The sequence below is a fragment of the Theropithecus gelada genome, chromosome 1, assembly GCF_003255815.1.
Source record: "Theropithecus gelada isolate Dixy chromosome 1, Tgel_1.0, whole genome shotgun sequence".
In the NCBI taxonomy this organism is placed as follows: Eukaryota; Metazoa; Chordata; class Mammalia; order Primates; family Cercopithecidae; genus Theropithecus; species Theropithecus gelada.
In genome coordinates this window covers 14633582-14658971 of record NC_037668.1, presented here as the reverse complement: position 1 = coordinate 14658971, position 25390 = coordinate 14633582, and the positions used below count along the sequence as shown (strand labels likewise).

Here is a 25390-nt window from a genome sequence, read left to right as displayed (position 1 = left end):
GCCTGGCTAATTTTTGTATTTTTAGTAGAGATGGGGTTTCACCATGTTGGCCAGGCTGGTCTCGGACTCCTGAACTCAAAAGATCTGCCCACGTTGGCCTCCCAAAGTGCTAGGATTACATGCTTAAGCCACTGCATGTGGCCACAAATCAAATTTAATAATCTCCAGAACATCAAAGAAGCTGAGTTCTTAATGAAAACGGATGAAAAGAAATGATTTACTCACTTTTATATGCTCTGGAAAGAGAATGCCCTGCCAGACTCAAAAGGGTATCACAGAATCACTCAGATTTTCAACAGTGAGTGTTTTCCAAGGATCTAATGATGTTCATTTCTTCAGTTTGTTTCTCTCACTGATAAGCATTGTTAATAGATACCACTGCATCTGTTTTCACCCTAAATGATGTTACTTAACACAGTTATTTGATTTTGAATGCCCCCTAGATTGGTGGAAAGAAATTTTCTGATTTATAAATATATTTTCTTATGAAACCAATTGGCATACTCTTCCAGTGGAGTGAATAGATAAATTAAGTCTCTAAAACTTTAAAGAGATTACTGCCCCAATTATCTTAAGTAATATATGTAATAATTACGTATATAAAATTAAAATGTGAAAATTAAGCAGGGTGTGGTTGTTCACACTTGTAATCTTAGCACTTCAGGCAGCTGAGGAGAGAAGGATTGAAGCCAGGAGTTCGATACCAGCCTGGGCAACATGGTGAGACCCCTGTCTCTACAAATTTTAAAAAATGAGCTAACTTTATAAAACTAGCCAGCACAGTGGCTCACGTCTGTAGTCCCAGCTGCTTGGGAGGCTGAGGCAGGAGGATTGCTTGAGCCCAGGAGATCCAGGCTGCAGTGAACTATCATTGCACTCAGAGTAAGACTTCAACTCAAAATAAAAATAAAGAATAATTTCTTGACTTTTTTTTTCTTTTTCTTGCACTGCCAGGCTGGTTGACTCACACCTGTAATCCCAGAAAATCAGGAAGCTGAGGTGGGAGGATTGCTTTAGGCAAGGAGTTGGAGACCAGCCTCAGCAACAGGGCAAGATGCCATCTCTAAAAAATTGCTTGAACCTGGGAGGCGGAGGTTGCAGTGAGCCGAGATTGTGCCACTGCACTCCAGCCTGGGCAACAGAGCGAGACTCTGGGAAAAAAAAAAAAAAAAAAAAAAAGCATAAGTGGGAGCTCCCAAGCAGGAGAGGGGTCTCTGGAAGGATAAAGGAGGGGTCTCTGGAAGGATAAAGGGAACAAGTTTCTTCCAGAAACACGCTTATGATATGGGCCCAATGATACAGTGATCCACCCCTTTGGCTTCTATACCCTTTTTTACACTACTTCATAAGCTGACTTACTAGAAGTCAGATAAAATGTTAGCAGGGGGAAAGCAACGGTATTGAAAATCATTGCCTATGATTGCAGAAAAGAAAAGGTTTATTCTTGCGGTACTGTTTGTCCAATCACCAATCAATGATATTTATAGCCAATCACCAATCAATGATATTTATAGCCAATCACCAATCAATGTTATTTCTGTAAACCAATGAGAATTCCTGACAGGCAGCTTTCTATCAGCCCACTGTCTGTCCCCGCTTTTGACTTTTAAAAACCTGCTTGTGGGCCGGGCGTGGTGGCTCATGCCTGTAATCCCAGCACTTTGGGAGGCCAAGGCGGGCGAATAATGAGGTCAGGAGATCGAGACCATCGTGGCTAACACGGTGAAACCCTGTCTATACTAAAAAATACAAAAAAAAATTAGCCAGGCGTGGTGGCGGGCGCCTGTAGTCCCAGATACTCGAGAGGCTGAGGCAGGAGAATGGCGAGAACCCGGGAGGCGGAGCTTGCAGTGAGCAGAGTTCGCTCCATTGCACTCCAGCCTGAGCGACAGAGCGAGACTCCATCTCAAAATAATGATAATAATAATAATAATAATAATATAAATAAAAAATAAAAACCTGCTTGTGACAAAGGCCATAGGGAGCTCAGATCTAAAGTTCCTTGAGTGTGAGTTGTCCAGGCAGCTGTCTTCATGTTGGCTCAAGTAAACTCTAAATTATATTTTGTGCTTCAGCCTCCTTCTTTTAGGTCAACATGTTCAACAACAGCAGAATAAATAAATAAATTAATGTGTATTCATACAAAGAAATACACATAGAAACAACCATATGAATAACATGAAAAATTCATGGACATAAGACTGAGTGACAGAAGTCAAACCTATGCCTCGGCTTCTGAAACCGCCTTTGCAAAAATTACAACTGGGACAATTATCATAGCGAAAGAGATCTGACCTGACGCCATCTTGTTTCTAACGTCCAAGCTGTCCTTGTTCATTCCTGGCCACAGGCCGAAATAACTTTAGGAGGAAATTAGTTTATGGTTTAGCTGTGAAAGAAAGATGACAAAATCCGTTTCCCAAAGCAAACCCCCTTCCTGCCTGAGGACTAGACTGCCTTTGCAGGACTAACAAATTAGCCATGAGATTAGAAATTATGGTTTAGGAGTTACATTAGCCTCTGGCTGCAAGATTCTAAACCTCCCCAAATTGTTCCTGGAGATCACGTCATTATTGGAAAACCTAAGATGAGTGCTTGAGATATTTTGCTGACCCTGCACTCAGTGGATCAGGTGACATTAGCTAGACTGATAACATGGCTCATCTGGTCTTGTGGCCCCCACGCAGGAACTGACCCAGCACAAGAGGACAGCTTCAGCTCCCTGTGATTTCATCTCCGACCTGTCCAATCAGAACTCCCAACTCACCAGCCCTCATCCACCAAATAAAGAGTGCGGCTCTTCATTGCAATTCTCCTGTGTCAAAAAATTGGCTCTGTCTAAGCAGCAGGCAAGGTGTACCTGTTGGGCAGTAACACTACCCCCAAAACCCACTACACACGGAATGACTCAGTTTATAGGAAAGTAAAGGGCAGGAAAAACTTGCCTGATAGATTTGCAGAAATGGGGGTGGAAACCATTAATAAGTCTGTGGAGTATTGTCAGAGTTTGGTGTTGTAGTCTACATATTAAAAGTAATCAGTTAAACACCTGAAATAAAATTTCCCCCAAATATTTTTGCCGAATTTAGATGACTTTGTTCCTGTCTTTGCAGAATATTAAGTGTTAACATGAGGTAAGCGCTAAGGTCTAGAGAAGGCAGTGGAAGAGATGATAAAAGGACTCCAGCACCATGCCTGAGTCCAGTGTGCTCTGCTGGGGCTGCACATTTTTGTACATTGCTGTATTTGAAAAAACCCTACAAGATTCATGAAACTGGACAACCGTCTTTATAACACTCCTAGTGATAAAACAAGTAAGGATGGCTGGTTTGCAGTCATCTGAGCAGCCTCTCTAGTTTCATAGATAGTTTCTCTCTGATATTGAACGACTTCCAATGTCAAGCGGAATGCTGTATCACAAGGATAAACGTTTGTCAAAAGAACCGGTTTTCTTTGTAATCCTAAACTTTCTAGTTTGCGCATTAAAAGTCATTATTTGAAGAAGAGAGCACAGACTCCAGCTGGCGGCCAAAGGGGTCCTTGGCATCACAGGCTAAGAACCTACTTCTTTGGGAGAGAGCAGGGGCGGGGAAAGGAGGGGAAGGAGATAGAGGCAGGCGTCATTTCCTCAGCCGGCTCCGGCCGCGGGTTGGTCGGCTGAGTGGCAGAGGGTGGGGCAGAAGAGCAGACGGGGACCGGGAAAGGCGCTGTCGGTGACATCACAGATAGGGCGATTCCTATGTAGATGAGGCAGCGCAGGGGCTGCTGCTTCGCCACGAAGGATTTCTTGTGCTGTGGGAGCAAGTCCAGGACCGCCGGCTGGACGTCATCGTCCCAGCTGTGTGTCAGGGCTAGGAGGACTCGGGATGGCATGGTGGAGGCGGTGGGGGGGAGGTGGCATGCGCGTGGCAAGTGACCGTGCTTGTAAAGGGTGAGGCGTATGGGGCTGTGGCAGGGTGGAGGCATACAAATTCATACTTACCTGGCAGGGGAGATACCATGATCACGAAGGTGGTTTTCCCAGGGCGAGGCTTATCCATTGCACTCCGGATGTGCTGACCCCTGCGATTTCCCCAAATGTGGGAAACTCGACTGCATAATTTGTGGTAGTGGGGGACTGCGTTCGCGCTTTTCCCTGATTTTATTGTGTTGCAAAAAGCAGAATATATGCGAAGGGGTGGTTTTTGCTTTTATTGCTTCATTATGAAGTAACATGTCGCTGTCCTTCTCGCTGGAGAGTTATGAAGCCCTTGTGATCACGTTTACCACAAACTAACTAGCGCGAGGGTTGCATAGCTCTTCCTTTTGTACATAAGGGTGCTAGGCTGAGGGAGGCGAATCGCCTGAGGTCAGGAGTTTGAAACTAGCTGAGCCAACATGGCGGGCGCCTGTAATCCCAGCTACTCAGGAGGCTGAGGCAGGAGAATCTCTTGAACCCGGGAGGTGGAGGTTGCAGTGAGCTGAGATCGTGCCACTACACTCCAACCTGGGTGACAGAGCAAGTGATGCTGCTCTTAAAAAAAAAAAAAAAAAGAAAGAAAAAGAAAAAGGCTGGGCACTGTGACTGAAGTCTGTAATCCCAGCACTTTGGGAGGCCAAGGCAGGCGGATCACAAGGTCAAGGGATGGAGACCATCCTGGCCAACATAGTGAAACCCCATCTCTAGTAAGAATACAAAAATTAGCCCATCTGTAGTCCCAGCCACTTGGGAGGCTGAGGCAGGAGAATCACTTGAACCCGGGAGGTGGAGGTTGCAGTGAGCCCAGCCTGGGCAACAGAGTAAAAAAAAAACAAAAAAACTCCGTCTCAAAAACAACAAAACAAAACAAAACAAAAAAACCCACTGCAAAGCATAATGCATTCTACTTGATTTAATCTATGTTTAGCTTTAGAGGATTCGTTTAGAAAAGTGTCTCTCTAAATGTGATTGAGAGTTCAGGAATTCCTTCATTTCTGTTTCTGTCTCTTTGTCTTCAGTTAAATTCATGCACTATTAAATGGAATATTTGTAAAATAAAAATAGAGCCTAAGCTCAATTTTACAAAAGCATATACATATATACATGTGTATATATAAAATATATAGCTCCCATATATATGTATATATAACATATAGTTCATATATATATCTTTATTGTTCTGTTTTTTTCTTTTGTGGGGGCGTGGGGGGGGGACAGTCTAGTTAAAATATGTATTCTTCTCTCTGTAGATATACCAGAAGAACATGACTCTATCAGTGTTGCCCTGATGTTAACAAAAGTTATTTTGAACTTAGGATGATCAGAAATTTTACATATCTGTACTTTTTATGTATTGCTGGTATGGTCTATGCTAAGCATGTATATATATTTTTTTTAAAATGAGAGTAACTTTAAAATGATTTGGAAGAAAAAATATGTACATATATGAACAGTACTTAATTCCAGGTGGTGGGAATATGGATGACTCATTATCTTCTTCTTTCTGTATCTTTTATATTTTTAAATGGAAAAACTCAATGACCTGGAATTGAAAGAAACAATTTGGAAGGGGTGTAGGGCAGGTGAGAGGAAAATGCAAGGAAAGGACAAACCCAGTTCTTGCAGGACCGTGTTTAAGTTGAAGGTTTCTGGGGAGCAGTTGTTGGGATAAGAAGGATATGGGGGAGGCAGGAGAATCATGAAAATATTTGGGACAGTGTATTGCCTGTCATATCATTCCTCCTCCTTTTGTGTTTCTTCAAAAGAAATATACAGACTTAGTTTCTTTTCAAGCATATGTGCTATTTGTGCTTCTCTTTTATTAATGTAACTGGTGAGTTTATCTTGCTGGTTGCCCAGAAAAGCCAATGGGGCTGAGAACAGCAAGCTTTCTGCAATAGAGAAAGAATCTAATAAATACAGAGACAGCTAAGTGACCAGGACAGAGGTTTATTGTTACTCAAATCTGTCTCCCCCCAAATTCAGAGGGTACTTTTTTTTTGGATAGTTTGGTGGGCAGGGGGCTAGGGAATGGGGAAAGCTGATTGGTTGGGTTGGGGATGAAAATCACAGGGAGTCATAGCTTATCTTCCTGCACTGAGTCAGTCCCTGAGTGGGGGCCACAGGACCAGATGAGCCAGTTTACCAGTCTGGGTGTGCCAGCTAGTCCATCATAAGGCATAAGGCAGCCGGGCGCGGTGGCTCAAGCCTGCAATCCCAGCACTTTGGGAGGCCGAGACGGGCGGATCACGAGGTCAGGAGATCGAGACCATCCTGGCGAACACGGTGAAACCCCGTCTCTACTAAAAAATACAAAAAAAAAAACTAGCCGGGCGAGGTGGCGGGCGCCTGTAGTCCCAGCTACTCCGGAGGCTGAGGCAGGAGAATGGCGGGAACCCGGGAGGCGGAGCTTGCAGTGAGCTGAGATCCGGCCACAGCACTCCAGCCTGGGTGACAGAGCAAGACTCCGTCTCAAAAAAAAAAAAAAAAAAAAATAAGGCATAAGGCAGGGTCTGAAAAATACCTTGAACACCAATCTTAGGTTTGACAGTAATGATGTTATCTATAGGCACAACTGGGGAGCTTAGGAATCTTGTGGCTTCTGGCTTCATGGCTCCTGAGCCATAATTTCCAATCTCCTGTCTAATTCGTTAACTTTGCTAAGGAGGTCTGATCCCCAAGAAACGAAGAAAGGAAGAGGTTTGTCTTGGGAAGGTGTATCATCTTTGTTTCAGACTCAGACTTGGGACTAAACTCTGGTATTTAGCCTGGCCTATGTCCAGGAATGGACGATGGAAGCTTGGAGGTTAGAAGCAAGATGCAGTGCTCAGGGTCACTTAGCCAGGGAACAAGGATTTGAAAGCAGGAACTTGAAGTGAAAGCAGCCTGGCTCCAGAAGATGTTCTCAGAACCACTGTGTATGTATTTCTCCTAACAAAAGTGCCCTTGCAAAAATTATGACAGTGAGAAAAACCTGACATAGGAATAGTATGATAGTGAAAGAAATCTGCCCAGAGTGACCCTGGGCAGGTAACTTAAAATCTCTGCATCTTAGTTTTCTCATACTGAAGATGAATATGATGGTGTGACCTTGGCCTGTGGTAAGGACTAAATAAGTAATCATGTGCACTCATTGACTGTGCCTGACATGTGGCCCTTGGCATATCAGGCAGAGTTGATGATGTGCATATGTTACTTATTTGCATGTTAGCTCTTGTATTTTGCCTGCAACACTGCACAAAGAGCAGATGTGGCCAGGTGCGGGGGCTCATGCCTATAATCCCAGCACTTTGGGAGGTCGAGGTGGGCAAAGCACCTGAGGACAGGAATTCGAGACTAGCTTGGCCATCATGGAGAAACTCTGTCTCTACTAAAAATACAAAAAGTAGCCAGGCATGGCAGTGCACCTGTAATCCCCGTTACTCGCTAGGCTGAGGTAGAAGAATCACTTGAACCCGGGAGGCAGAGGTTGCAGGGAGCTGCAATTGTGCCACTGCACTCCAGCCTGGGTGATAGAGTGAGACTCCATCTCCAAAAAACAAACAAAAAGAGCTGATGTGATGAAAATTTGTTGTACTGAAGTTACAGCAGTGATACTTTCCAGTGGCGGTGCACCCTCCCAGGGAGACTGCAGCAATCCTCTCACCAGCAGTAACTTCCTGGGCTGGGAGGTCCCAGGAAGGCCCCTCAATCTCCAGCAGGTTTGACCCTCTAGGAGCTTCAGAAAATGAGCTAGAGAAGTATTTCTATCTGGGAGGAACTGGGAGTTCATTAGCTCGTCTATTCAGCTCATCCAAAGGGGAACGATGATTCAATTTCTTGCTTCAAACCTGCCCCAATAAAATTTTTATCATTTTACAGTAGAAGACATTTGCACATGTAAGGGAGGAAATATGGCTTTTCCTAACCCAGCCTAGGTTCACTGCTGAGAACCTTACAGCAAAAGACAGACTAACAAGAGAAGAGAGCATATCTAGTTATTTAATGTAAGTTTTACATGACAGAAGAGCCTTGCTAAGGAAATGAAGGCCTGAAGAAATAGCTAAATTTCAAGTTTTTTAAAAATTATTTTATTTTATTTATTTTTTTTAATGGTAGGTTTGATGAATACTGGATAACTATAGAGAAGTGTGATATGAGGAAAGGAGTATGATCTAATGGTAATAAACTGGGGGAAACGTAGCCAGGCCTGTATGTTCAGACTCTGTGTTGCTGTGTTTTCAGACACAACAATGCACATTTCTTCTGGGTACAGAGTGGGCACCTCTCACATGAGAGCCTTATGATCAGCTTCAGGAAAGAAGGGCATGGGGAGAGTGACAGTGACCTTCCTGCTTCTGTTGTTTTCTCAAATTCCTTTAGCATAAAATACTCAATACCCCAAATTGTTATATTTTGGAGTAGTGTGTCCTGAACCCCACCATGTACATGCTATAAAACCCAGAATCTTTGAAGAGTAATACTTATGACTATAAAATACTTAAATTCAAAATACAAATTACGGCTGGGCATGGAGGCCAGCACAAAATCCCAGCACTTTGGGAGGCCCAGGCAGGCAGATCACTTGAGTCCAGGAGTTCAAGACCAGCCTGGCCAACATGGCAAAACCATTGTCTCTACAAAACATACAAAATTAGCTGGACACTGTGTTGTACACCTGTGGTCCCAGCTACTTGAGGAGGGCGGGCTGAGGATCAACTTGAACAATATCATATGTAAAAATAAATTTTTTTTCCTTTAAGTTTAGTCAAGTGAAGCAGTGGGAGTGGGGAAGAAACAAAGAAATCTGTAGCTAGTTGTGATAATTGGTTGTAAACAAGAATGATTTTTTATGCATTATACATGGTTATCAAAGTTACATATGCTCCAAAGCTGGTGTTGAACAGCAACAACAGCAGTGTCCTGGTCCCCGCTACACTTCTCTCTAGGGATAACAATTTTCTTCCCTTCCCTCCCCCTCCCTCCCGTCCCCTCCCCTCCCCCTCCCCCTCCCCCCCCCCTCCCCTCTCTCTCTCTCTCTTTCTTTTTCTTTTTCTTTCTTTCTTTTAGACAGAGTCTTGCTCCGTCGCCTGGCTGGAGTGCAGTGGTGCGATCTCAGCTTAAGCTCACTGCAACCTCTGCCTCCCAGGTTCAAGCGATTCCCCTGTCTCAGCCTCCTGAGTAGGTGGGGTTACAGGCATGCGCCAAGACGCCTGGCTAATTTTTGTATTTTAGTAGAAACCGGGTTTCACCATATTGGCCAAGATGATCTCCATCTCCTGACCTCGTGATCCGCCCACCTCGGCCTCCCAAAATGCTGGGATTATAGGCATGAGGGATAACAATTTTCAATGCATGCAGCCAACCTCTACATATTGGTACTCTTTGACTGTTAAATTTTCCATCCCAGGCCCTGCAGTCCAGCTTGGAAGGGGAAATCGAATTTGTGTGTTTTCCTTCCTGCCAGTTCACTCCAAGGAGCCAACAAGGCACCTCTCTCCCATCCCCCACCCCCACACCTCCGCACGCCCTCCAAACTGAGCCCTTCAAAGACTGCGGGGTTTTTCAGTCCTTCGTAACCGCTGAAAATTTTCATATTTGCACAATATGAAAATCAGGGCGATGGTCCTGAGCGCCTGGAGGGACATCTTAGCTTGCTCTCAAGACCCACCATGAGCCACATCCACAGTGTTCTGCCAAGCAGAAGAAAAGATTTTTGCATCTGTCACGTCCTTGGGGCAAGGTCCTGGCTGGGCGAGGGGGAGCCCCTACCGTCCCGCACTTACCCCTTGGAGCTGCTCAGGCACCTCTTACCCGTGGCCCTGCGGGAGCCCGGCCCGGCGACCGAGGATCAGAACCCGCGCTCCCAGCCCCGGCGCTTGAAGAGGCTGCCTCGCCGATTTCTCTTTTCGGCTGAAATCTTTGGGAGGAAAGAATGAGATTTCCCGGAGTCAGGTTCCAAAGCTTAGTGAAACAGCGACTTTTAGGGCCCGCAATAGAGACGTAGGATCTAGAATTTCGGCTTGGAAATCTGAATATGAAGAACAGTATAAATTAACATTAGGAATAGGATGGGCCATCTGAATAAAATAGTGTTATTCCTAAGTTAAGTCTCGAACCATCGACCCTAAACTGAGATACAATCTCCAATGACTGAGCTAACCCCATCAGAATTTCTCATGCCACCGTTTACTTACCAAAAAGACAATGGGTACCATTACGAGATTTCCCAGGTGAAAGGAATCTTGGGGTCTAGGATTGAGTGGCGGCAGCCTTTTTAGTGGAGGAGACCTCTCACCCCGAGGCCCAGGGTCTCCCTGAGAGGGGGTGGGGACTTGTTTGGTTGCTAGGGTGCTGGCTGCGGGGTCCAGGCCTCCAATTGCAGGCGGCCAGGAGGCTCGCCCAGGACTGGGACCAGGATTGGTGACTCCGATTGGATGTTTCTCTGTGGTCCAGGCCACTGCGAGAAACCAGTTTCTGAGACCCGGACCCCTGAGGAGGGGACGGGAGAGGAGGAGGGACATCGCAGGGGACGCATTTCGAGGCTGGAGCGGGAGGGACGAGGGGACTATCAACAGCAGAACTTGCTTTGCTGTGACCCAAACCTTCCTGCCTCTTCTCTAACCCAGGACTTGGTACAAGGGCAAACGTAAACCACATCCCTTTCACTTTGTCTTTGAGGCGGGAGTTTGCTTCCCAGAGTGGCTTCTGGCCAGAGTAGAAGTCCAGTAAACAACAAGGTCTCACGGAGATTTGAACTCGGATTTACTTAATTCAGAGTCCAGAGTGCTCACCATTACCCCATGGAACCAGCTGTTGAGAATATTGTGTTATTGACATTTGGCGAGTGAATTCTCAGCTTCCATAGTCACCAGAATTTCCTTTGCAGGTGTTTTTTTTCTCTTTGTCACACGGGACTTGAGTACCTTTAATCTACAGTAGGAGGAGTTGCCCCAGACTTACCTCTCTCTGCCCTTCTCTTTAGGTTTCTATCTCAGAGAATGAGATTAAGCACCTTTGGGGATTAGGGTCAGGGAAGGACTATATTTAGGTCTTCACTAAAGCTGTTATGCCCAGACCATTTGTTCCCCAAAGAAGACCACCAGAGTCCAGAGTCAAAGCCAAGCGGCAAGGATCTTTACTACAAGTTCGAACCTGGTCCCTCCATTCCACAGTATACAAGAGGGCCCCGAACAATGCTAGCGTTTGCTTTTTATAGCCCGAAAGTTGCAGGGGAACAAAGAAATTCTTTTGGCTCCCATGCTTTCAGTAACCTTGAACGGCTGTCCCCTTATCGGAGACTTTCCAGGTGGTGTTTGTACTGGGCTCAGGGAGTTGGAGAGATATATGGTGGTATGTGGTGGGATGGGAGGATGGGGTGTGTTTGTACTAGGCTCAGGGAGTTTTGAGCCTGGGGCTGAGGAATGTGCCCAGCTCCTTTCATTCCCCCCTTCTTTTCAGGTATCTTTAGAGCCAATCTTGGGTCTTATAAGTCTGATTCTGTTTCAGCGTTTACAGGTTGGTATTGGGCTCTGAGGACCATGAGTTGTACGGTGTCAAATCTCTCCCTAACAAATTGTAAAATTCTGTTGACAACACAAGGTCCTACGGTAAGCAGAAATAGTAGACTTAGCAGGGGTCCAAGGAAGGGGGCTAACAGAGAAAACATAGAGGAATTCCACCATTGGTCTGCAGGTGAAGCAAACTGCCGTGTTTTTACTTCAGTGCTTAACTTGCGTAACTGTTGGACTCGGTCCTCTACAAGTCCTGATTCATTTATGTAAAAACAACAGTCTTCTTTTAGAAATATACATGTACCACCTTTTTCTGCAGTGAGTAGGTCTAGGGCCCTCCGGTTCTGCAAGGTTACCTGAGCTAGGGACGTGAGCTGTCGCTGAAGGGAGGCAAGGGACTCAGCCGACTCCTCCATAGCAACGGCAAATTGTTGGTACAACTTGTTACTTTCTATGAGGGTGTGACCTAGGGCTCCCCCCGCCAGTCCGGCCGCAATGAAGGATGCGGTGAGGGAGATTCCTGCAATGAGGGGGAGGAATATGGCTCGTGCAGGTCTCGGTCTAGGGTCTGGGTGAATAACAGCACTAGTCCAGTTACCGGTATACCCTAGGAACTCGCCAGCAGTTAGTAGAGTCAACCGGGGAACTAATGTGACAGGGAGACACAGCAGGTTGTTAACAGAGGGACTAGGTAGGTTTTCAGATAAGGTTCCATTACACCAGAAGAATATGCCTGATGGAGCCCTTAAGGTGATATTAGGGGGCGTTGCAGTGATGCTACAGAGGCTGGAATTGGTTCCTGAGAAACAGTAGGGAAACTTCTCTTGACTGGGGTTTAGGTATAGGGGCACGTTTAGGATAGGAGCATATGAGAGGTTTCAGAGGTTGTTAGCTTGGGCAAAGGTAGAGGATCCCCATGACAGAGGGACAGCGGTTAGCGGTGGACGCCCTAGAGTGGCACACAGAAAGCAGCCAGACAGGCTGTGAAGTCCTGTAAGGTTAGCAAGTTCTAGTCCTTCCTGTAATAACTTTAACCAGGAGAAAGGACGTAAGTCTTGTGTTAGTCTGTTTTCTTGTCGTTGGATATTCCCGTGGACCAGGGGCAGTACTTGCACTAGGCCTCGCCACAGATAGAGGTGACTGCTAGGCCATGTGGAGGAGGGGGAGTAGTATACAGCCCCATGTTGAGGCGTGGTCCAGCGGGAGTTCCAGGGGTCTCTAACTATCCATGTATATGAAAAGTCTCCATCCCGTCTATGATGGAAGGGCCACTTAGGGTCAAACTGTTTTTTCTCTCCCCAATAACGGGGTCTATGGATGTTACAATAGTTATAAGGACAGCCGGCATTTTGGTGCCACCAATAGTGTTTACAATTGTATTTAGTCTGATCAAACTCAAAGCATATTGTTGGTGTCATAGGTTTGGCTATTTGGAAACCAGTAAAATTTAGTAGAATTGGGCTGTTGCACCCTGAGGAGGGGCAATCAGCACTGGCTAATAATTTCCCGGGCTTATGAGGTTGCCCAGGGTGGGTTTGGTTTTCATAAAGCCAGAATCTCCAGACAAAGGGATTAAGAGCTGGTTTTGTGATTTCTCCAGCGGCCACTAGGGTGACTAACGTTAGGGTTAGACTACCTAACTGCATGTTTGCAGTGAGCTTTGCTGCCGGCGCAGGGTGAGTTTTAAGGGGTTGTTTTTAGCTCTGTCCACAGTCCACGTGTCTGGTGCTTCAGCCGCCGCCGTGATTGGTCCCAGGAGGTCGGAGGTTGGGTCCACCGGCTTGACGTGGGTGTAGTGGATCCATGACGCGATGCCTTCTACTTTTAGGGCAGTGGGTATGGTTAGGAGTACCTGGAGTGGTCCTTTCCACCTGGGTTCTAGGGTCTCTTGTCGGTGTCGCTTGACCAGGACCCAGTCTCCTGGCTGGTATGGATGGGGTGTCGGCGGGGGACCGGTCTCATATAGTTCCTTCAGCTTGGGCCAGATTTCTTGATGAATTTTCTGCAAGGCTTGTAGGGAAAATAAGAGTTCAGAGACATTTTCTGTTTCAGACTTGAGCAGATCATCTTTTAGGCTGGGAACTAAGGGTGGGGGTCTGCCATACATAATTTCACAAGGGGTAAGGCCCAGTCTGTAAGGGGTATTACGGGCCCGGAACAGAGCGTAGGGGAGAAGGACCACCCAATTAGCGCCAGTCTCCATAGTTAATTTAGTTACGGTCTCCTTTAAGGTCCGATTCATTCTCTCTACCTGTCCTGAACTCTGGGGCCTGTAAGCGCAATGTAGTTTCCAATTTGCCCCAAGGATGGAAGCCAAATCCTGACTTACCTTAGTGACGAAGGCTGGCCCATTATCTGACCCTATCTGGACGGGGAAGCCATACCTGGGGAGGATATCTTCCAGGATTTTTTTTGCTACAACCTGAGCAGTTTCCTTCTTGGTGGGGAATGCTTTAGTCCACCCTGAAAAAGTATCTACAAAGACAAGTAAGTACCGATACCCGTATTTTCCTGGCTTTATCTCAGTAAAATCTACTTCTCAGTAGATACCGGGCCTGGTTCCCCTGAGCCTTGTTCCCGTAGCAGCCTGGGATTGGGGGTAGGCGTTGTTAAGCTGGCAGACTTTGCAACTTGTCACGGTGTTGCTGGCCATCTTGGCTGTATGTCTGAATTTGAGTTTAGAGCGTCTGATCAGGTCTATCATCCGCCGAGCACCCAGGTGGGTGGTTCGGTGGATGTGTTCTAACACTTGTTGTCCTAATTTTTCTGGTAGGATGGTTTGGTCATTAGTATCAGTCCACCACCCATTCTGGATCCGTTTTAGGGGAAGCTTGTCAATCCACTGGAGATCTTGTTCTGAATAATCAGGGAAATATGGCAAGTCCCGGGGGCCCGGGTCAGGGAGCTGGAGTGCAAGGAGTTGGCTGGGAGCCTTTGCCACCTTTCTTGCAGTTTGGTCCGCCAGAAAGTTGCCTTGAGCAGTTGGAGTAGTTAGTTTCTGATGCCCTGGGCAATGCACAATGGCTAAGTTTTCTGGCCTCCATAGGGCTGTTAGCAGGGCTAGGATTTCTTGCTTGTTATTTTATCTCTTTTTTTTTTTTTTTTTCCAGCCGTCAGTAACCCCCGCTCCCTGTAAATGGCCTCATGTATATGCGCCGTTGCAAAAGCATATCGGCTGTCTGTATATACCGTCAGCTTTTTCCCCGCCCCTAAGGTAAGAGCTTGGGTGAGCGCTATCAGTTTGGCCTTCTGGGCCGATGTCCCCGGGGGCAGGGGTTCCGCCCAGATTACCTCAGTCTCTGAAGTCACTGCCGCTCCAGCGTACCTCTGGCCCTGATGCATGAAGCTGCTCTCATCAGTGAACCAGACGAGGTTGGCGTCAGGAAGTGGGCGGTCCTGCAGGTCTTCTCGAACTCCATGCAACTGAGCTAGTATCTCGGTGTAGTCATGGAGTGGGGCGTCCAGTCCGGGTTGGGCAGCAGCAAGGCAGTCTCTTACCCAGTGGCCAGCCTCCTTGCAGTAGGCACATTGGTCTTTTCTCAGATTATCATGCCTGGGGGGCCGCCTAGGTTGGGTGTACTCTGGCTGTAGATGTTCTTTCTGTACTACTGCTGCCAGGACTTTGGTCATTTTTTTCAGTGGCCTTAAATTGCCTTTCCTCTGGAGTATCTCTGTTATTATAAACCTGCTGGGCTATCTGAAGGAGGTCCTGAATCCGCTTTCCTTCCAAGTCTTTTAATTTTTGGAGTTTTTTTAATATCTGGGGCTGCCTGATTTATGAAAGACATTACAACAGCTGCCTGACTTCCTGGAGCCTCTGGATCTATGGGGGTGTACTGTCTAAAAGCTTCCATTAATCTTTCTAAGTAGGTGGCTGGGCTCTCTGTCTTTTCCTGCCGAATAGAATATACTTTAGCCAAATTAGTGGGCTTGCGAGCAGCTGCCCGGAGACCTGCCATTAGAGTCTGGCGATAAAGGTGTAGCCGTCCCCTACCTTCTGCCGTGTTGTAGTCCTACGCCGGCCTGGTCAGAGGAAAGGTCGCGTTTATGAGGTCAGGGTTGGCAGTCGGTTGACCGTCGTCCCCCGGGACTAGCTTTCTAGCTTTTACCTGTATTCTCTCTCGCTCTTCCGTGGTAAACAAGATTCAGAGGAGCTGCTGATAATCATCTCAAGTGGGCTGGTGGGTGAACATGACACTATCCAGTAAAGCCAGTAAATCTTTGGGGTTGTCTGAAAACCGAGCACTCTGAGTCTTCTAGTTATACAGATCACTGGTGGAGAATGGCCAGTACTGGAGCTTGGGGATTCCTGTGTCATCTGGGGGTCCTATTTCCCGAAGGGGTAAAGCCACCGTGGAGTCAGGGGGCTGGGGGGGGGCTAGTCCGCGAAGTGCACCCTCGCGTCCGCCCCGCCGGCCTTTCAAAGTTACTTTCCCTTTCAGCAGGCCCGTGAGTGCCAGCCACCTCCCCTCCGCCTGCTCCCTCCCTCTATCTCTCTCTCTCTAATCTTTCCGTTTCTGTCCAAATCTTTGATTGACAGACTCACAGGGTCTCTTTTTTAAGTCTCTATCTCATTCGCGCGCGCTTTCTCTCTCTCTGTCTCTCCACGTCTGCCGTTTCCTCCCCTTTCTCTTTCCGATTTCCCTTCTCACTTTCTCTTTCTCCCGTCTCTTAAGTCTCTCTCTCACTCATTTTCTCCCTCTCCCCAGTCTCACTTTCTGTGTCTCTTCCTGTAAAGGAATGTGGGTTAGAATCCCTGTAAAGGAAATCCACGCCAGAAGCCAGGAGCCCGGGGACCGGGGCCGCAAGCGCACGCGCCCGGGAACCGGGGCAACTCAGACCACACGCGCGCGCCCGGGAACCGGGGCAACTCAGACCGCACGCGCACGCCCGGGAACCGGGGCAACTCAGACCGCACGCGTGCGCCCGGGAACCGGGGTCAGAGTCAGTTGTTGCCCGGATTGCAAACGCGCTCCGGCAACTCAGATCGCAATTTAAATCAGAAGAGAGCCAGGGGATGTCTCCCACCGGTCTCCACTGGCCGTCCTATAGCGCGTCTGCCAGGACTGTGCCAGCTTCAGTTTCAGACCTCGCGAGTCACAGATTCAGATTCAGAACAGACATACAGACACAGACAGACAAACGGAGATGAGCCAGCTCACCTATCAGTATATCGATCTTAGCAGATCCGTTGACCAGGGGTCTGGTGGGCTTGGGGAATCCCGGACGGGCCCCCAGATGTTATGCCCAGACCGTTTGTTCCCCAAAGAAGACCACCAGAGTCCAGAGTCAAAGCCAAGCGGCAAGGATCTTTACTACAAGTTCGAACCTGGTCCCTCCATTCCACAGTATACAAGAGGGCCCCGAACAATGCTAGTGTTTGCTTTTTATAGCCCGAAAGTTGCAGGGGAACAAAGAAATTCTTTTGGCTCCCGCGCTTTCAGTAACCTTGAACGGCTGTCCCCTTATCGGAGACTTTCCAGGTGGTGTTTGTACTGGGCTCAGGGAGTTGGAGAGATATATGGTGGTATGTGGTGGGATGGAAGGATGGGATGTGTTTGTACTAGGCTCAGGGAGTTTTGAGCCCGGGGCTGAGGAATGTGCCCAGCTCCTTTCAAAGCCACCAGTTCTGCCTGGGTTGCCAGAGTTTCCTGCCCTGAAATAAACATTCTGGCAAGACCTCCTACCTGCTGGGGTTTCTTTCTTTTTCTTTGCAACTCTCCTTTTCCCTTTATCCATGGAGCACTGATGACCATTTCCGGAACAAGATTTGGGATATGCTGGAATTTCCACTCTTCTTATTCTGCCTTCTTCTCCTCCTTTCTCCTCCTCCTCTCATTGTTTCCAATCCCCTCTCTCTCCTGCTCCCTGTCTTCCTCACACTACCCCCACACCCATTTTCCCCAGCTCCCTCCAGCTCTCCACACTTCCTGCCTCCCCCTCCTTCTCTGTTCCTTCTTGGCTACCATTCCTCTTCCTTCTGTAGGCTCCCACCCTTCCCACCACCAGCCTCCCACACGCAGCCTACACTAACAGAAGAATGGACTACCACGATCTGAGAGGAAGTTGAGGAATATGTTCCTAGTCAGGACACTGGGGGATCTTTGCTGGGAGTGTGAGTGCGGTGACACCAACCGAGACGATGAAAGTCAGCCAGTACTTGAGGCCTGGGGAGAACCCGCAGATCCAAGAGTCACGTTCCCCGCCTGGCACTGTGGCTCACGCCTGTAATCCAAGCATTTTGGGAGGGTGAGGCAGGCGGATCATGAGGTCAGGAGATCTAGACCATCCTGGCTAACACGGTGAAACCCCATCTCTACTAAAAAAAGTACAAAAAAAAATTAGCTGGGCGTGGTGGCGGGTGCCTGTAGTCCCAGCTACCGGGGAGGCTGAGGCAGGAGAATGGCTTGAACCCAGGAGGCAGAACTTGCAGTGAACGGAGTTGAGATCCGGTCACTGCGCTCCAGCCTGGGCGACAGAGCGAGATTGCGTCTAAAAAAAAAAAAAAAAAACAAAACAAAAAGTCATCTTCCCATTCCAAAAGGCTACATCTGATTGCCAAAGTCCAAGGAAATTGAAAACAGCAGGAGCCATTGTTTTTGCAAGTCCAGTTCCAAGTGGAAAGATCATGGTGCTTCCTTCCAGCCGCCGCAAGGTCAGCACACAGGAATTTGCATTGCCCAGGACTCAGCCGGTACCCTGGATGCCTGACTGGGGCCTGTCCAGAGAAAAGCTAGGCGTGGGGCCCATTTCCACCTAGGCAGAGGTTCCTGGGGAAGTAGGCGCTCACCAAGAGATTACCCCTTACTGTCCTCCTGAGGGTGTGTGGAGCCTCAGCGCTGCTACCTCTTGGACTCCACCCTCCGGATGCCACCAGCTCTCGCTGTCCAGGGCTTCCAGTGAAGTCTCCAAGGTTCTGATTTTTGAATCGTCCTGATTTGGTGTGCCAAGAGCTGCCTCCCACAAAGTGAGCAGGTGTGGAGAGCTGCCAGATCCAAAAGATACAATCACAAGGGATTGCCAGCTAGATAGGGACAGAGTCCCCTCTCAATTATGATTCGGATTCAAAGGGTAGATGTCATGGCCCCTAAACATCACAGCATGACCAGGGCATGCCACCCACGACCTGCAGTGCCCTTGCACCTGGTTAGGTGTAAGTTATTTTACTTTAGCAGACAAGTGTTCTCTTCTGGACTTTTTCCTTCCTTTGTGGCTAGCTCTCTCTCTCTCTCTCACTCTCTCTCCCTGTTTCGCCATGAGCCCCCGCATTCTCTACCCCACCTTTATTTTCTCTCTCTGTTTCCACCCTGCTGCCCCCCTTCCACTTGCTTTCTCCTGTTCAGCTTTCATGGTTCACCCCTTCCCTGCCCATTGGCATCCCCCAAACTAATGCTGCTGCACTGTCCTGGGTGGGGAGATGGGTATGGCTGCAGACGGTGCCCTCCAGAGTGTCCAGGATGGGGAAACATGGTGCAGCGGCCAGTATAATGGTTTAAAAGAATGGCCACTTTCAAAAGCCTTTCACATCTCCTAACCTGGGATCTTTTGGGACTAAAATGTTATGGACCACAGTGGAATTCTTCATCCTCCAGGACCTTGTGGTGGATGCCTTCTGTCACTGAGCTTTCATGGTGTGCCAGGCCCTGCTCTTGGACAGTGTCATCATTGTGAGGAAGTCTCAAGTCACCACTCATAGAGTGGGTCTGGAGCTCACCTATGCAGGCATCAAGAGGTGTCAGAGAGAAAGGGGCATGACCAGTTTGTGTCTTTCCCACATGGCCACTCATTGGGTCGTGGGGGAGTGGAAGTCAGTGCAAGGAAGAAGCCCAGTGAGAAAGCAAATGCACAACATCAGACCTGGGTCTGAGGCCCCCACCTGCAGTGGGACAGCCTCTGAAGTAGGCAAGGGGGAGCAGGGAAGGTCGTGGCCTGGTGTAATCTGGAGTCGGGTGCCCCAACTCATTCATGTGACTCTTACCCAAAGGCAAGATTCAATATGTGCGTTCTTCAGAGGAGAATGTGTCTTCAGAAGAGAATGGAGAGGCTGGGGAGCACCTTCTCACCCCATGCTGACTGTATTTGATGTTACAGTATGCTATCTCTGTGCTATAATTCGTTAGCATGTGGCCATTAATGGAAATGATTGATGGTTTAAGCCCATTCCCAGGTATTCTAGTTTTCATCTAAGTTCCCTCCCTTCCTTCCTCCCTCCCTCCCTCTTTCCCTCCTTCCCTTCCTTCCTTCTCTTTCTTTTTAAATAGACCACTTTGCACTGAAATCTAAGTTCTTTTTCTGACTTAATTCTCTCACAAAATTTGCCAAAATCTCTGAAGCTGCCTTTATCTTTCAGTCAGGGAGGTCATTCTGTAGCCTGCAGTTCCTCCCTGTCTCCTTCTTTGATCTGTGGTTCCAAGTATTTAGCAAGTTCTGCCCTCCAAGGTGGTTTCACCCTGTCCTTACTGGAACCTACACTGTCTAGAGTGCTAATGCCACTATGACCTAACTCATCTGCCATCTGGAATCCAGGGGCACCCCCAGGCACAGAGGGTGAAGGCACAGACATTGAAATCTTCAACTCCTCTGACTCCAGGTTGGTGCATCTCAATGCCACGATATCATGATGCCACCAAAAATTGAATTTGGTGCTTTCACATGCTAACTTAGAAAAATTAATGTATATTATTTTATAGTTCTAGGCTTACAGTTAAATTGAGCAGCTACTATAGAGAGTTCCCAAGTGCCTCCCTGTCCTTCAATACACAATTTCCCCCATTAGTATCTTGCAGTAGTGTGGTACATTTGTTAGATTAGATGAACCGATATTGATAACTATCATCAATGAAAGTCTACAGTTTACATTAAGTGTTCCCTCTTTTATCTTATTTTTTTAAACAATTCTGTGGGTTTTGAAAATTCCAGTGTCATGACTCCTGAATACAGTATCATATGTAACAGTTTCACTGCTGAAAACCCCCTGTGCCTCACCAATTCATCCCTCCTTTCCCTCCTTCACTCTTGGCAACCACTGATCATTTTACTTTCTCTGTCTTTTTTACTTTCTCAGAATGTCCTACAGTTGGAATTATACAGTATGTAGGCTTTCAGACTGGCTTCTTTGAAGCGTTATGAATTGAATGTTCCTTTATGTCTTTTCATGTCTTGATAGCTCGTTTCTTTTCATCACTGACTAATATTCCATTGTGTGAATACACCACAATTTGTTTATCCATTCACTTGTTGAGAAGAACATCTTGGTTACTTCCAGTTTTTGACAATAATAAATAAAACTGCTGTAAATACTTGTGTGCAGGTTTTTGGGTGAACACAAGCTTTCCTCTCATTTGGCTAAATAAGTCAAATTGCCATTGCAAGATTATATGGTAAGACTATGTGAAAAAATAAAAAATAAAAAAAAACCTCCCAAACTATTTTCCAAAGTGGTTGTACCATTTTGCATTTCCACCAACAATGAATGAGAGTTCCTGTAGCTCTGTTTGTTTGACAGCTTTCAGAATGATCACTTTTTACAGATTTTAGCCACTCTAACAGGTGGGTTCTGTCATCTCATTGTTTTCATATGCGATTTTCTAATGATAAATGACTTTGAGTATCTCTTTCATATACTTATTTGCTATCTGTATATCTTTTCGGTGAGGTGTTCAGATCTTTTGTCTACTTTTAAATTGGGTTGTTCACTTTCATATTATTGAGTTTGAAGAGTTCTTCATTTATTTTGGACACCAGCCCTTCATCAGATCTGTATTTTGCAAATATTTTCTCTCAGTCTGTGACTTGTTTTTTCATTCTCTTAATAGTGTCTTTCACAGAGCAGAAGGTTTTAACTGTAATGAAGCTCAACTTTTCAATTTTGTTTCTTTCATGGATTGTGCTTTTAAGGCTGTTTCTAAGAAATCATCACCAAACCCAAGGTCACCTGGCTTTTCTCCCGTGTTATCCCCTAGGAGTCTGTGGTTTTGAACCTTGCATATAGTTATAAGATCCATTTGTGAAAGTTATAAGATCTGTGTGTATATTTATTTATTTTTTCATGTGGGTGTCCAGGTGTTCTAGCAGCATTTGTTGGAAAGGCCATCCTTGCTCTGTTAAATTGCCTTTGTGCCTTTATCAAAGATCAGTTTATTATATTTATGTAGGTCTATTTCTGGGCTCTGTTTTCTTTTCCATTGATCTATGAGTTTACCTTTTTTCACCAACTTCACACTGTTTTGGTTACTGTAGCTTTACAATATGTCCTGAAGTTGGCAGAGCCAATCCTCGGGGATTTTTTCTGATCTTCACCATGGGAACCTTGTTGGGTTGTAGTGGTCAGACTTAGGAAAGTGTGATATCCCCACATGGCTGGTTCTCAGAGAGTTTTTAGTGCTCAAGCCAGGCCACCCTCAGCTTCTAGTAATCTGTCAATACCATTTAAGTGCTCCTCCCAGGTGCTGGCTCCAGCAGCTTCTGTTCCTGGCAAGCTGTGACTCCCTGTGTTTGCCTGTCTTTCTAGTTTTCAGAATGGCAGTGACCTCAATTCTCTGGCCATCTGAGAAGAGTTGTTGGTTTTCAGTTTGTTCAGCTTTTTTCTTGTTGTGAGGACAAATGGTGACTTTCTACCTTTTTATATGTCAGAGTTGAAAACGGAAATTTCATTTAAAAAGTTACTTGTGGCCAGGCGTGGTGGCTCACGCCTGTAATCCCAGCATTTTGGGAGGTTGAGGTGGGTGGATCACAGGGTCAGGAGTTCGAGACCAGCCTGACCAGCATGGTGAAACCCCATCTCTACTAAAAATACAAAAATTAGCCAAACTTGGTAGCACGTGCCTGTAATCCCAGCTACTCAGGAGGCTGAGGCAGGAGAATCACTTCAACCCAGGAGGCAGAGGTTGCAGTGAGCCTAGGTCATGCGATTGCACTCCAGCTTGGGTGACAGAGTGAAACTGTCAAAAATAAAAAATAAATAAAAGTTACTTGTAATAAAACTTACTAATTTTAAATCTACGATGAAATCATTTAACGAGGTTTGTTGAATTGTGCAGCTATCAGCAGAGTCACATTTTAGAATATTTTTGTCATTTCCCCAAATTCCCTCAAGCCTCTGAACAGTCATTTCGTAATCTCTGGTGCCATGACTGGGCCCCAACAAAATAAAATTTGGAAAACCGACATCATTAAATTTCAACTTTTCTTAGATTGGGATTTTTTTTTTTTTTTTTTTTTTGAGACGGAGTCTCGCTCTGTCACCCAGGCTGGAGTACAGTGGCCGGATCTCAGCTCACTGCAAGCTCCACCTCCCGGGTTCACGCCATTCTCCTGCCTCAGCCTCCCGAGTAGCTGGGACTACAGGCGCCTGCCACCTTGCCCGGCTAAGTTTTTGTATTTTTAGTAGAGACGGGGTTTCACTGTGTTAGCCAGGATGGTCTCGATCTCCTGACCTCGTGATCTGCCCGTCTCGGCCTCCCAAAGTGCTGGGATTACAGGCTTGAGCCACCGCGCCCGGCCAGATTGGGATTTTTTTATAGTGACTAATTGTCTTACTTTTAGCATTTTAGGGACTGTTTTGAGGAACTTAATAATAGTCCTTTTCATTGCTCTTCCTAAATTGTTTCATTTTTACTGATAACTGATAGTTGCTACCAAACCTGGTCCGGCAAGCCTAAATGAAGGAGCAAAAAAAAAAAAAAAAAAATCTGCTATAAGAAATAGAGATAGATGGTGAATTTGCACATAAGATTATGTGGAGTTAGTATTGTACCATCTTTATTCTTTCAGAAATTTGGCTGGTAACATTAGAGATACTCCTCACGTGCTTGGAATGCCTCTCATTATCTTCTTCAGGTTACAAGGGCTCCAGAATAGTGGCATAAAGGTGAATGCAAGATTTTTGCTGTAGTTCTTTGCTTTTTTTTTTTTTTTTCCCCTCTTAGAATGGTTAGCATCCATGTATCTGAAATAATAAATCAAGAGTAGAGATAGGCATCTGTACTAGTTTTCTATTGCAGCCTATTAGCACATGCAACAAACTAATGGATCGAAACCACAGAAGTCTGGAACAGAGGCTGGGTTCCATGATAAGGGTTTTAGGAAGCTGAATCCAGGCTATGTAATTATGTGGAGCTCAGGATACTTCTCCAAGTTCACTTCAGATATAGGAGGAATACATTTTTGGGCGGCTGAAAGACTGGGTTTTCTTTTTCTGTGCTGGCTGTCGGGCAGGAGACACTCTGACTCCAGAGGCCACCTGCATTCCTTCTCACCTGGCCTCTTCAATTTTCCAACCAATAACAGCTCATGGAGTCCTTCTTCCTGACGTCATTCTTCCTGACATCATTCTTCCTGACGTCACCTCCCATTCTTCCTGACGTCACCTTCTCCTGACAGCTAGAGAAACCACTGGCATGTATGCAATGATGTGATTAGATCCAGTTTACACAGGTAACCTCATCATCTTAAAGTCATATAGCTGGCATGTAACAACATAATCACAGGAATGATGTCTCCTCACCTTAACAGGCTTCAGACATAAGGGTATGGCATGTTTGGGGACCATTTTAGAAATTCCATCTACCACAATCAGACACTCACATTCCCCCATCTGCAAAATACATTCACCCTCTCCCCTAAGGTTTCCAAATTTCATGTCATTAAAGCATAAGTTCAAAGTGAAAAATGTTATGTAGACCGCACCAAATCAAAAGTTTAAAATCTTAACTTAATCATCTACACCAAGTGTGAATGAGGCTTCTGAGGGTGTCCATTAAGTACAGATCCTTGACATAATCCCCTTCCCTCTATCAGCCTGTGAAACTGAACTGGACAAACAGCTTATCTGCCCTCAATGTGCAATGGTGGACGGACATAGAAAAACGATTCTAATGATTCTTGTTCACAAACGGGGAAAGTGGAAGTAACAAAGAAGTTACTGATCCAAAACCTTTTTGAAATGGGTCTGAGCAAAGCCCAGCAGGAATTTCTTGATTAGGATCCACAACCTGGAACTAACCTCTGTTACACGGGCTTTGCCTCTGGGCTCTGCATTTCTTTCTATCTTTATATAAATCATTTTATTTTCCTTCTTCTCCTACTCCTTCGGTTCTTCCCCTTTCTTCTTATGGCAGCATCCTCCCCTTAATCCTTGGCACATCATCCCCAGCAGAATTAGTCAAATGTTGCCCGTGGCACGATCCTGACCATCTCCATGAGGGCTGTCCTTGGAACCCCTGCTCCCCTGGGACCCTCTTCACTGACCTGACCTCTCTGTCATGATTGTTTTCAGCTGACCTGGCTGGTTTAAGAGAAAACCTAGAATTGTGGAGATCCAGAACCAATCTCTGCTCTCTCTTATCTCCAAGAGAGGAAGAAAATAACAGGTATCATCATGGAGAAATGACCCACGTGAGGGCTGAGACTCTCCAGCAGTTACAGCAGAGGAAACTCCCTGAAGAATGGTGGAGCTGAGATCCCAGGCCCGGAAAGCAGGCTTGTGTTAAGTGCTATTTAGTCTTTTTGTCCTCCCTGCCCCAATCTACCAGCCAGCGAATGACAACTGACTGAGTATAAATACTAGGACTACAGAACTGTGATAAAGTGTTTGTCAAAGGAAACACCCTTTTACTTTCCCTGTTTTCACAGTGGAAATTGCTATTTTTGATCCAAAGTTTTCGGAAACGCAGCAGTGAGTTCCTAGAGGGTAAGTTAGGTGCTTTGGACAGGGAGGCTGAGGCCGAGGCTTGTGTGGTCGATCTGCTGCCACCATGTGTGGAGGGACCCTGGGAGAGTCTTAGTCTTTCTAGAGGTCCCTTCCTGCTGTGTTTTCTCTGAGGAACTGAGATGGTTTTTAATGCTGCCCAGGACCTGCAACTGAGACCTGACTCTGTGTGTCTCCTGCAGGGGCCTGAGCTGAGTCCACACCCTGGAAGCCCAGAACTGAGGGAACAGA

The 25390-nt window shown here is 46.5% G+C and overlaps 1 non-coding gene across 1 annotated transcript; it reads left to right on the top strand.

Moving 5' to 3' along the window:
- Window positions 1–3974: 3974 nt before the first annotated feature.
- LOC112614760 lies at window positions 3975–4138 on the top strand. The gene has a single exon (XR_003117129.1). It is a non-coding gene; the product is annotated as a U1 spliceosomal RNA (small nuclear RNA).
- The last annotated feature ends 21252 nt before the right edge of the window (window positions 4139–25390 follow it).